The following is a 14,946-nucleotide window of genomic DNA, read 5'->3' on the forward strand; positions in this document are numbered from 1 at the left end:
TACAAATGTTTACAAACAAATCAAAAATAACTTGATCGAAACATCATATTTTAGTGCAATAGTATGATAAATATTATTTAAAGTATCATTCGATTTAATAATCGATATGTTTAAAGGATACAATCTCTCATGACAAAAACTTTGCCAAGATTTCACCTTGATTAAATATGACATTATTCAATCCATTCCAAATCTTCATGAAGAAAACACAATTTATAATTGCTATTTGGAAGATGACATATGATGCATATTTCCTTCACTGAACAAGAAGGTTTTTAATTTAAATCAAAATCGAAAATTGATTATATCCATTCAAGACTTTCCATATTCACTGATTGAATTTATGTAGTTATTATGGATCTGTTAAATGTTTCAAACTATTGAGATCAAATATAATTCAAAAACTACTCGTCTTTGTCTTTATAATTCGTTTTTAGGAGAAATCCAGATATTACTGAGTGAAATGTATGAAAGAACAAAAAATTAATGGCAGTTGTATGCAATTTATCACTAGGTGACATAACATTGATTTTGTTACTTATCTAATGAATGAGCACAACCTCGAATAGATGAATTATTGCCTATTACTATCATAATATTTCATGCATATTTCATTTATTTAGATCAAACAAACAATTTCAATGAATGTTTTACTTATTCACCTTGTTTTTTATTCCTATCTCATTGAATATTCTATTTCACATGTTCGACTATAAATTTACAAATAAAGGAGGTATATGTCTTGCACTTCATTATTCTTCAGTTGTTAATAACAAATCAGCCGCTGAATCTTTTATTGCCCATGGAGCCAATGTTGCTACAACAATTAAAAATGTCTCGTAAATCTTCGATTCATATTGCTGCAGAAAATAATAGTTTAGAAACTGCAAAATCTTCTTATAACGTATGGAGCTGATGTTTATGCAAAAAGTAATTCAAGATTTGACTCCTCTTCATCATGCCAGCATTGTTAAACAGTAAAGAAACAGCAGAACTCCTTATTGCATATGGTGCTGATATATACATGCAAAAATTCTCGTAGTTTTAATGCTCTTCATTTTGCAGCAAGAGAAAATAGTAAGAAATTGCAGAACTTCTAATTGCATGCGGTATGGATGTCAATGCTATTGAAGACAATTATAAAAAATCTGCTCTTCATTATGCCGCTGAAAATGGTTGTGAAGAAATAGTAAAATTTTCTTATCTCAAATGGTGCTGATTATCACATAAGAGATATTTATAGATTTATACTGCACTTTCACTGTGCATCATGTAATGGTAATAAAGAAATTATAGAAACTTTACTTTCACATGGAGCCGACATCAATGCAAAGGGTTTCTATGATATGACTCCCCTTTGTTGTGCAATAACTCATAATGAGGCAGAAGCAGCCTAAATTTCTAATATCACGTGTGTGCAAAATTCAAACCATAGTTCTTACTAAATAATTGAATTTATTTATTTTTTACACCAAAATAATAAATCATTTAGTTTTTATAGTAACTCCATTTTCAATTCTATGTGCGAGAGAATATGATTCTAGTCATTCTCTTATTTTCATTAAAGCCTATAAATTCATTATAAAATATATGAAAAAAAATGCATAAGGATATTACAAAGACATTTTGGATTTATCAATTTTGATAATTTTCTGATGATAAATCTTAATAATATTTTAAATGCATTGCTCAGCCAGTATTTGTTTATGTGCAATTATTTTAAAAACACATTGGAAACTTACTATTTTTAGTACTTTAGCGCATAAGAATCTCGTTCAATGTGTGAGCTTTACCAAATAAATGCAATAAATTGCTCACGAAAAAAAATTAGAGAATTTGCAGTTTCATTTCCCATATTCAGATCTAATCTTGCTTAAGTTCACATTGTTCTAATGTCTTTATTGCAATATATCCATATCCTATCAATTCTCCTAATAAGTTCTTTACTTACGAAATTGATCTCGAAAATTCTCTATATTTCCAAAATAATTCTCTAAATAAAATCGCTTAGTGTCGCCAAAAAAGTGATGAATTAAAAATCACATTTGAGTACTTCCTGAGACTCTCTTTGTCAGAAAGTATACATTTGAAAAAAAAATATTTATGAAATTTAGAAAGAGAGAATTAGAAATACTATATATTTAATCCAAAGTTTCAAGCATAAAAAGAAATACACATTCAATCTCACGTTTATCTGACAATAGATTGAGCCAAAAAATTTGCAGCGAATAGATGGCATTTCCTTTTCAAAAAACAATTGAATAGAACACAAAAAATCAATTGTAAGCATAAGGCGACTCTTCCAATAGGCAGAAATTCCAATATTGAAACCGAATCCAACACATTTGTTGCGGTTTATTGCCAAACATTAAGGACCTACCTGCGTTTATTAAACCAGAAATGAAAATATCAATTCACATTCCATGAAATATCATAGAAATCGATGTCCATGAGCAAGATGCTTAGTAGACTCATTACTCACTACGATGTATTTTTACTATTGCTAGAATAAACTTTTTTTTCTTATGAGAATTCAATTTTCTTGAAAACATATAAACATAAAATGTTTCGATATTAGTTGTTATGTATATGCTCAATACTAATAAACAAATGTAAAGATTCAAGCTTTTGCATTAACTTTTATTCCAGAAAATTATGGTTTTAATTCTCTTCTTGGAACTCTTCTCTTAAATACTCTTTGTATGAGCATGTCCATTGGTGCTTGTGGGCAAAACTTATGCTGAAAAAATATTTCTGATGGTTTCTCGCCTGCTTAATGTATCTGATTATTTCGCGCTTGTGAGCCCTCATGGCAGACAGACAATACTCTCGGCCATGCATACGCGGAGCTTGACTCTACTGCGGGCAAAAACAGTTGAACTCCCTTGAAATTTTTTTCGTCGCTTTTACCTTGTGCAAGCAATTGTGGAACTCGCCATGTTAGCATCTTGCATACACTGCAAGATTGTTCTTCAAATGTAGCTCCAAACAAGCGGGCACATACAAGAAAAACATTATTATAAAATGTCAGTCTTGTCAAATGACAACTTTATTTCAGAGAGTCGATAAGAAATATAGGTTATATAAATACCATATAATATAGAGTACGAATTCTCAGCTGTCTATTATTATTTGTTTTCAAAACCTTTTGAAAATTGAAAACACAAATGAAAAAGTTTGAACTAATAATTAAATATCATTTGAATTTGAGATTTACTATACAAGGCTGTTTGAGGGTAAAAATGACATTCAAATTTATGCTCTCGGCATAAACTCTCGCAGTCTCCGAGCAGCAATATCCTAAGCTGAATCAATAGTTTTTCATACACAATTCGAGTGTCAATGAATAAGATTTGATTATTTCGTTTTTCTACAGAACACAAGCAAATAATAAACTTGTTAGCAGTATTTCTTAATCTGAGATCAATGCAATTGTTCCAGATACATTCTAGAAGCAACAAACTCTAATTTATATTATATTATACTAGCAAGCAATAATACCATCAAATTATTAAAAAATGTTAATTTATTATAGTTAATTTATCAAGATAACGAGAGTTTGTACGAATATACTCAACTGAACGAATAAAGGCATAATTAAAAATTCAAAGTTTAAGATCATAAAATTGTTTCGGACCATTTTTGAGAATTAGCACATGAGTTTTAAGTAATATATGAATAAATGTTTTACTTTTTGTAATTTCGTTATATTTTCAATTAGTATTTTTAACTCGATTGAGCATTTGTACGAAAAAAATTCTTTTGAACCTGCTTATGCTCAATGCTTTTTCTTGATATCAGAATTAAATGAGCATACAAAGTATTTTTCTTTTCTTTCTGGTATTCAAACAGAAATAATTTCAAATTTCAATAAAAAATCGACTTTAAGTATAATTCTTTGTATTTGAATGCATTCACTATGGTATATGAATGATTGTCTTTTTTGTGTCTTCACGCCGATAAAAATACTTTTTTTATGAGCGACCATCATATTTATAACGAGCTTATCAGTAAATATAAAGATTATGATGATACATTTAATGCACTACACAGGCTTCTTGGTCTAACGAAGGTGAAGAAATTTACAAATGTTACAAACAAATTCAAAATAACTGATCGAAACATCATTATTTTAGTGCAGATAGTATTGATAAATATTATTAAAAGTATATTCGATTTAATATATCGATATGTTAAAGGATACAAATCTCTCATGACAAAACTTTGCAAGAATTTCACCTTTGATAAATACTGACATTATTCAATCCATTCCAAATCTTCATGAAGAAACACAATTTATAATGCTATTGTGAACGATGACATGATGCATTTATTTCCTTCACTGAACAAGAAGGTTTTAATTTAAATCAAAAATCGAAAATGATTTTATTCCAATTCAAGACTTTCCATATTCACTGATTGAATTATTAGTTATTATGGATCTGTAATGTTTCAAACTATTGAGATCAAAATATAATTTCAAAAACTACTGTCTTTGTCTTTATAATTCGTTTTTTAGGAGAAAATCCAGATATTATGAGTGAATGTATGAAAGAACAAAAAATTAATGGCAGTTGTATGCAATATTCACTAGCTGTACATAACATTGATTTTGTTACTTATCTAATGAATGAGCACAACTCGAAATAGAATTGATATTGCTATTACTATCATAATATTCTGCATATTTCATTTATTTAGATCAAACAAACAATTTCAATGAATGTTTACTTATTTCACCTTGTTTTTTTATTCTAATCTCATTGAATATTTATTTTCACATGTTTCCGATATAAAATTTTACAAATAAAGGAGGTATGTCTGCACTTCATTATTCTTCAGTGTTAATAACAAATCAGCCGCTGAATTTCTTATTGCCATGGAGCCAAATGTTGCTACAACACATTAAAATGTCTCGTAAATCTTCGATTCATATATTGCTGCAGACATAATAGTTTAGAAACTGCAAATCTTCTTATAACGTATGGAGCTGATGTTAATGCAAAAAGTATTCAAGATTTGACTCCTTCATCATGCAGCATTGTTTAACAGTAAAGAAACGCAGAACTCCTTATTGCAATGGTGCTGATATACATGCAAAAACTTCTCGTAGTTTTAATGCTCTTCATTTTGCAGCAAGAGAAAATAGTAGAAGAAATTGCAGAACTTCTAATTGCATGCGGTAATGATGTCAATGCTATTGAAGACAATTATAAAAAATTCTGCTCTTCATTATGCGCTGAAATGGTTGTGAAGAAATAGTAAAATTCTTATCTCAAATGGTGCTGATATCAACATAAGAGATAATTTAGATTATACTGCACTTCACTGTGCTATCATGTTAATGGTAATAAAGAAATTATAGAAACTTTACTTTCACATGGAGCAGACATCAATGCAAAGGGTTTTCATGATATGACTCCCCTTTGTTGTGCAATAACTCATAATGAGGAAGAAGCAGCTAAATTTCTAATATTTCACCGTGGTGCAAAATTAAACCATAGCTTCTTACTAAAATAATTGAATTTATTTATTTTTACACCAAAATAATAAATCCATTTAGTTTTATAGTAACTCCATTTTCCAATTCTATGTGCGACGATATGATTCTAGTCATTCTCTTATTTTCATTAAAGCCTATAAATTCATTATTAAATAATGAAAAAAAATGCATAAGGATATTACAAAGACTTTTTGGGATTATCAATTTTGATAATTTTCGATGATAAATCTTAATAATATTTTAAATGATTGCTCCAGCCAGTATTTGTTTATGTGAATTATTTTAAAAACACATTGGAAACTTACTATTTTTATACTTTAGCGCATAAAAGAATTCTCAGTTCAATGTGTGAGCTTTACCAATAAAATGCAACTAAATGCTCACAAAAAAAATTAGAGAATTTTGCAGTTTCATTTCCCATATTCAGATCTAATCTTGCTAAGTATCACATTGTTCTAATGTCTTATTGCAATATATCCATATCCTATCCAATCTCCTATAAGTTCTTTACTTACGAAATGATCTCTCGAAATTCTCTAATTTCCAAAATAATTCTCTAAATAAAATCGCTTAGTGTCGCCAAAAAATGAATGAAATTAAAAATCACATTTTGAGTACTTCCTGAGACTCTCTCTTTGTCAGAAAGTATACATTGAAAAAAAAATATTTATGAAATTTAGAAAGAGAATTAGAAATACTATATATTTATATCCAAAGTTTCAAGCATAAAAAAGAAATACACATTCAATCTCACGTTTCTGACAATAGATTGAGCCAAAAAATTCTGCAGCGAATGATGGCATTTCTTTCAAAAAAAAATTGAATAGAACACAAAAAATCATTGAAGCATATAGGCGACTTCTTCCAATAGGCCAGAAATTCCATATTGAAACCGAATCCAACACATTTGTTGCGGTTTATTGGCAAACATTAAGGACCTACCTGCGTTTATTAACCAGAAATGAAAATATCAAATTCACATTTCCCATGAAATTATCATAGAAATCGATGTCCATGACAAGATGCTTAGTAGACTCATTACTCACTACGATGTATTTTTACTATTGCTAGAATAAACTTTTTTTTCTTATTGAGAATTCAATTTCTTGAAAAACATATAAACATAAATGTTTCGATATTAGTTTGTTATGTATATGCTCAAAACTATATAACAAAATGTAAAGATTCAAGCTTTTGCATTTAACTTTTATTCCAGAAATTATTAATTCTCTTCCTTGGAACTTCTCTATAATACTCTTTGATGAGCATGCCATTGGTGCTTGTGGGCAAAACTTTATGTGAAAAACATATATTCTGATGGTTTCTCGCCTGCCTTAATGTATCTGATTATGTTCGCGCTTGGTGAGCCCTCATGGCAGAAACAATACTCTCGGCATGCATTACGCGGAGCTTGACTACTGCGGGGCAAAACAGTTGAACTTCCCTTGAAATTTTTTCGTCGCTTTTACCTTGTGCAAGCAATTGTGGAACTTCGCATGTTAGCATCCATTATCACTGCAAGATTGCTTCAAATGTAGCTCCAACAAGCGGGCACTTAACAAGAAAAAATTATTATAAATGTCAGTCTTGTCAAATGACAACTTTATTTCGAGACGATAAGAAATAGGTTATCATAAATACCATAATAAGAGTACATTCTCAGCCTGTCTATTATTTTTGTTTTCAAAACCTCTGAAATTTGAAAAACAAATGAAAAGTTTGAACTAATAATTAAATATCATTGAATTGAGTTACTATACAAGGGCTGTTGAGGTAAAAATCATTCATATCGCATTAAATCTCGCAAGTGCTCCGAGCAGCAATATCCCATAAGCTAGAATCAATAGTTTTTCATACACAATTCGAGTCAATGAATAAGATTTGATTTATTTCGTTTCTTACAGAACCAAGCAAATAATAAACTTGTTAGCAGTATTTTTAATCTGAGATCAATGCAATTGTTCCAGATACATTCTAGAGCAACAAACTCTAATTTATATTCATATTATACTAGAAGCCAATAATACCATTCAATTATAAAATGTTTAATTTATTATAGTTAATTTATCAGATAACGAGAGTTTGTACGAATATACTCAACTACAATAAAGCATAATTAAAATTCAAAGTTTAAGATCATAATTGTTTCGACCATTTTTGAATAAGCACTATAAAGTAATATATGAATAAAATGTTTACTTTTGTAATTTCGTATATTTCAATTAGTTATTTTTAACTCGATTGAGCATTTGTACGAAAAAATTCTTTGAACCGCACATGCTCACCTCAGAATTAAATGAGCATACAAAGTATTTTTTCTTTCTTTCTATTCAAACAGAATAATTTCAATTTCAATAAATAATCGATTTAAGTATAATTCTTGTATTTGAATGCATTCCATATGGTATATTGAATGATTGTCTTGTTGTCTTCAGTCCCAATAAAATACTTTTTTATGAGCGACCATCATATTTATAACGAGCTATATCAGTAAATATTAAAGATTATGATGATACATATATCAACATCACCTCTCAACGACAGGTGAAGAAAACAAAATGTTTAAAACAAACAAAAATAACTTGATCAAATCATCTGTTACAGATAGATAAATATTATTAAAGGTTATCATTCGATTTAATAATCGATATGTTAAAGGATACAAATCTCTCATGACAAAACTTTGCCAAGAATTTCACCTTGATAAATATGATCATTACTTAATCCATCCCAATCTTCATGAAGAAAACACAATTATAATGCTATTGTGAACGATGACATTGATGCATTTATTTTCCTATCACAAGAAATAATTTAAATAAAAAAAAATACAAATTGATTTATATCCAATTCAAGACTTTCCATATTCACTGATTGAATTATGTAGTTATATGGATCTTAAATGTTTCAAACTATTGAGATCAAATATAATTCAAAAACTACTCGTCTTTGTCTTATAATTCGTTTTAGGAGAAATCCAGATATTATGAGTGAATGTAATGAAAGAACAAAAAATTAATGGCAGTTGTATGCAATATTCACTAGCTGTACATAACATTGATTTTGTTACTTTTCTAATGAATGATGCACAACCTCGAAATAGAATTGAATTATTGCTATTACTATCATAATAATTCATGCATATTTCATTTATTTAGATAAACAAACAATTTCAATGAATGTTTTACTATTCACCTTGTATTCCTAATCTCATTGAATATTTATTTTCACATGTTTCCGATTAAATTTTACAAATAAAGGAGGTACTGCCAATTCTTCAGTTGTTAATAACAAATCAGCCGCTGTACTTACCCATGGAGCCAATGTTGCTACAACAATAAAATGTCTTCTAAATCTTCGATTCATATTGCTGCAGAACATAATAGTTTAGAAACTGCAAACTTATAACTTATGGATCAATAGCAAAAGTAATCAAATTTGACTCCTCTTCATCAAAATGCAGCATTGTTTAACAGTAAAGAAACAGCAGAACTCCTTATTGCATATGGTGCTGATATACATGCAAAAACTTCTCGTAGTTTTAATGCTCTTCATTTTGCAGCAAGAGGAAAATAGTAAGAAATGCCAGAACTTTCTAATTGCATGCGGTTGACTCTCATTGAAGGACAATTATAAAAATTGCTCTCATTATGCCGCTGAAAATGGTTGTGAAGAAATAAAAATTTCTTATCTCAAATGGTGTGATATCAACATAAGAGATAATTTAGATTATACTGCACTTCACTGTGCATCATGTAATGTAATAAAAAAACTTATAGAAACTTTACTTTACATGGAGCAGACATCAATGCAAAGGGTTTCATGATATGACTCCCCTTTGTTGTGCATATAACATAATAGGAAGAAACACGCAAATTTCTAATATCACGTGGTGCAAAAATTATAACCATACTTACTAAATAATTGAATTTATTTATTTTTACACCAAAATAATAAATACTATATAGTAACTCCATTTTCAATTCTATGTGCCGAGAGAATATGATTCTAGTCATTCTCTTATTTTCATTAAAGCCTATATAATATCTATAAATAATGAAAAAAAATTCATAAGGATATTACAAAGACTTTTTGGATTATCAATTTTGATAATCGTCATAAATCTTAATAATATTTTAATATGCATTGCTCCAGCCAGTATTTGTTTATGTGCTAAAAAAACTAAAACTTACTTATTTTTATACTTTTAGCGCATAAAGAATTCAGTTCAATGTGTGAGCTTTACCAAAAAATGCAATAATGCACACAAAAAAAATTAAGAAACAGTTTCATTTCCATATTCAGATCTATCTTGCTAATATCACATTGTTCTTAAGTCTTATTGCAATATATCCATATCCTATCAATCTCCTAATAAGTCTTTACTTACGAAATTGATCTCGAAAATTCTCTAATTTCCAAAATAATTCTCTAAATAAATCGGTTAGTGTCGCCAAAAAGTGATGAAATTAAAAATCACATTTTGAGTATCTTCCTGAGCTCTCTTTGTCAGAAAGTATACATTTGAAAAAAAAATATTTATGAAAGTTAGAAAGAGAATTAGAAATACTATATATTTATATCCAAAGTTTCAAGCATAAAAAAGAAATACACATTCAATCTCACGTTCTTGAACATAGATTGAGCCAAAAATTTGCAGCGAATGATGGCATTTCCTTTCAAAAAAATTGAATAGAACACAAAAAATCAATTGAAGCATAAGCGACTTCTTCCAATAGGCCCGAAAATTCCATATTGAAACCGAATCCAACACATTTGTTGCGGGTTTATTGCAAACATTAAGGACCTACCTGCGTTTATTAAACCAGAAATGAAAATATCAAATTCACATTTCCCATGAAATTTATCATATAGAATCCGTTGTCATGCAGCAAGATGCTTAGTAGATCCATTACTCACTACGATGTATTTTACTATTGCTAGAATAAACTTTTTTTCTTATGAGAATTCAATTTCTTTGAAAACATATAAACATAAAATGTTCGATATTAGTTGTTATGTATATGCTCAAACTATATAACAAAATGTAAAGATTCAAGCTTTTGCATTAACTTTTATTCCAGAAATTATGGTTTTAATTCTCTTCTTGGAACTCTTCTCTTAAATACTCTTTGGATGAGCAGTGTCCATTGGTGCTTTGTGGGGCAAAACTTATGTGAAAAACATATTTCTTGATGGTTTCTCGCCTGCTTAATGTATCTGATTATTTCGCCTTGTGAGCCCCTCATGGCAGAACAATACTCTCGGCATGCATACGCGGAGCTTGACTCTACTGCGGGGCAAAAACAGTTGAACTCCTTGAAATTTTTTTCGTCGCTTTTACCTTGTGCAAGCAATTGTGGAACCGCCTAGTTAGCATCTTGCATAAACTGCAAGATTGTTCTTCAAATGTAGCTCCAACAAGACGGGCACATAACAAGAAAAACATTTATTATAAAATGTCAGTCTTGTCAAATGACAACTTTTATTTTCAGAAGTCGATAAGAAATATATGGTTATATAAATACCATTATATATATAAGTACGAATTTCCAGCCTGTCTATTATTTTTGTTTTCAAAACCTCTGAAAATTGAAAACACAAATGAAAAGTTTGAACTAATAATTAAATATCATTTGAATTGAGATTACTATACAAGGGCTGTTGAGGGTAAAAAGTGACATTCAAATTTATGCTCGGCATAAATCTCGCAAGTGCTCCGAGCAGCAATATCCCATAAGCTGAATCAATAGTTTTTCATACACAATCGAGTCAATGAATAAGATTTGATTATTTTTTTCGTTTTTCTACAAACACAAGCAAATATAAACTTTGTTAGCAGAGTATTTCTTATCTGAGATTCAATGCAATTGTTCCAGATACATTCTAGAGAACAACAAACTCTAATTTATTATATTATACTAGCAAGCCAATAAATTACCATCAAATTATTAAAAATGTTAATTTATTATAGTTAATTTATCAGATACGAGAGTTTGTACGAATATACTCAACTGAACGAATAAAGGCATATTAAAATTCAAAAGTTTAAGATCATTAAAATTGTTTCGACCATGAGAATAAGCACATGGTTTTAAGTTAATATATGAATAATTGTTACTTTTTGAATTCGTATATTCAATTAGTATTTTTAACTCGATTTGAGCATTTGTACGAAAAAAATTCTTTTGAACCTGCTATTGCTCACATTGCTTTTTTCTGATATCAGAATTAAATGAGCATACAAAGTATTTTTTCTTTCTTTCTGGTATTCAAACAGAAATAATTTCAATTTCAATAAATAAATCGACTTTAAGTATAATTCTTGTATTTGAATGCATTCACTATGGTATATTGAATGATTGTTTGTTTTGTGTCTTCACGCCGATAAAAATACTTTTTTTATGAGCGACCATCATATTTATAACGAGCTTATTCAGTAAATATAAAGATTATGATGATACATTTAATGCACTACACAGGCTTCGGTCTAACCGAAGGTGAAGAAATTACAAATGTTTACAAACAAATCAAAAATAACTTGATCGAAAACACATATTTTAGTGCAGATAGTATGATAAATATTATTAAAGGTATCATTCGATTTAATTAATCGATATGTTAAAGATACAAATCTCTCATGACAAAACTTTGCCAAGAATTTCACCTTTGATAAATATGACATTATTCAATCCATTCCAAATCTTCATGAAGAAAACACAATTTATAATGCTATTGTGAACGATGACATTGATGCATTTATTTCCTTCACTGAACAAGAAGGTTTAATTTAAATTCAAAAATCGAAAATTGTTTATATCAATTCAAGACTTTCCATATTCACTGATTGAATTATGTAGTTATTATGGATCTGTTAAATGTTTCAACACTATTGAGATCAAAATATAATTCCAAAACTACTCGTCTTTGTCTTTATAATTTCGTTTTTAGGAGAAATCCAGATATTATGAGTGAATGTATGAAAGAACAAAAAATTAATGGCAGTTGTATGCAATATCACTAGCTGTACATAAACATTGATTTTGTTACTTATCTAATGAATGAGCACAACCTCGAAATAGAATTGAATTATTGCTATTACTATCATTAATATTCACTGCATATTTCATTATTTAGATCAACAAAACAATTTCAATGAATGTTTTACTTATTCACCTTGTTTTTTTTATTCCTAATCTCATTGAATATTTATTTTCACATGTTTCCGATATAAATTTTACAAATAAAGGAGGTATGTCTGCACTTCATTATTCTTCAGTTGTTAATAACAAATCAGCCGCTGAATTTCTTATTGCCCATGGAGCCAATGTTGCTACAAACAATTAAAATTGTCTCGTAATCTTTCAATTTCATATTGCTGCAGAAACATAATAGTAAACTGCAAATCTTCTTTATAACGTATTGGAGCTGATGTTAATGCAAAAAGTAATCAAGATTTGACTCTCTTTCATCATGCCAGCATTCGTTTAACAGTAAAGAAAACAGCAGAACTCCTTATTGCATATGGTGCTGATATACATGCCAAAAACCTTCTCGTAGTTTTAATGCTCTTCATTTTGCAGCAAGAGAAAATAGTAAAGAAATTGCAGAACTTCTAATTGCATGCGGTATTTGATGTCAATGCTATTGAAGACAATTATAAAAAATCTGCTCTTCATTATGCCGCTGAAAATGGTTGTGAAGAAATAGTAAAATTTCTTATCTCAAATGGTGCTGATATCACATAAGAGATAATTTAGATTATACTGACTGTTCACTGTGCATCATGTAATGGTAATAAAGAGAATTTATAGAAACTTTACTTTCACATGGAGCAGACATCAATGCAAAGGGTTTTCATGATATGACTCCCCTTTGTTTGTGCAATAACTCCTAATGAGGAAGAAGCAGCTAAATTTCTAATATCACGTGGTGCAAAAATTAAACCATAGTTCTTATTAAATAATTGAATTTATTTTATTTTTACACCAAAATAATAAATCCATTTAGTTATAGTAACTCCTCATTTTCAATTCTATGTGCCGAGAGAATATATTCTAGTCATTCTCTTTATTTTCATTAAAGCCTATAAATTTCATTATAATAATGAAAAAAATGCATAAGGATATTACAAGACTTTTTGGATTAACAATTTTGATAATTTTCGATGATAAATCTTATAATATTTTAAATGCATTGCTCCAGCCAGTATTTGTTTATGTGCAATTATTTTAAAAACACATTGGAAACGTTACTATTTTTATACTTTAGCGCATAAAGAATCTCAGTTCAATGTGTGAGCCTCTTACCAAATAAATGCATAAATGCTCACAAAAAAAATTAGAGAATTTTGCAGTTTTCATTCCCATATTTCAGATCTAATCTTGCTAAGTATCACATTGTTCTAATGTCTTATTGCAATATATCCATATCCTATCAATTCCTAATAAGTTCTTTACTTACGAAATTGATCTCGAAATTCTCTAATTCCAAAATAATTTTCTAAATAAATCGCTTAGGTGTCGCCAAAAAATGTATGAAATTAAAATCACATTTTGAGTACTCCTGAGACTCTCTTTGTCAGAAAGTATACATTTGAAAAAAAATAATTTATGAAATTTAGAAAGAGAATTAGAAATACTATATATTTATATCCAAAGTTTTCAAGCATAAAAGAAATACACATTCAATCTCACGTTCTGAACAATAGATTGAGCCAAAAAATTTGCAGCGAATGATGGCATTTCCTTTCAAAAAAATTGAATAGAACACAAAAATCAATTGAAGACTAAGGCGACTTCTTCCAATAGGCCAGAAATTCCATATTGAAAACCGAATTCCACACATTTGTTGCGGTTTATTGCAAACATTAAGGACCTACTGCGTTTATTAAACAGAAATGGAAAATATCAAATTCACATTTCCATGCAAATTATCATAGAAATCGATGTCCATGAGCAAGATGCTTAGTAGACTCATTACTCACTACGATGTATTTTTTACTTATGCTAGAATAAACTTTTTTTTCTTATTGAGAATTCAATTTTCTTGAAAACATATAAACATAAATGTTTCGATATTAGTTGTTATGTATATGCTCAAACATTTAACAAAATGTAAGATTCAAGCTTTTGCATTAACTTTTATTCCAGAAATTATGGTTTTAATTCTTCTTTGGAACTCTTCTCTTAAATACTCTTTGATGAGCATGTCCATTGGTGCTTTTGTGGGGCAAAACTTATGTGAAAAACATATTTCTGGATGGTTTCTCGCCTGCCTTAATGTATCTGATTATTTCGCGCTTGTGAGCCCTCACTGGCAGAACAATACTCTCGGCATGCATACGCGGAGCTTGACTCTACTGCGGGGCAAAAAACAGTTTGAACTCCTTTGAAATTTTTTCGTCGCTTTTACCTTGTGCAAGCAATTGTGGAACTCGCCAT

This window comes from Trichomonas vaginalis, chromosome V (genome assembly GCF_026262505.1).
Source record: "Trichomonas vaginalis G3 chromosome V, whole genome shotgun sequence".
NCBI lineage: Eukaryota > Parabasalia > Trichomonadida > Trichomonadidae > Trichomonas > Trichomonas vaginalis.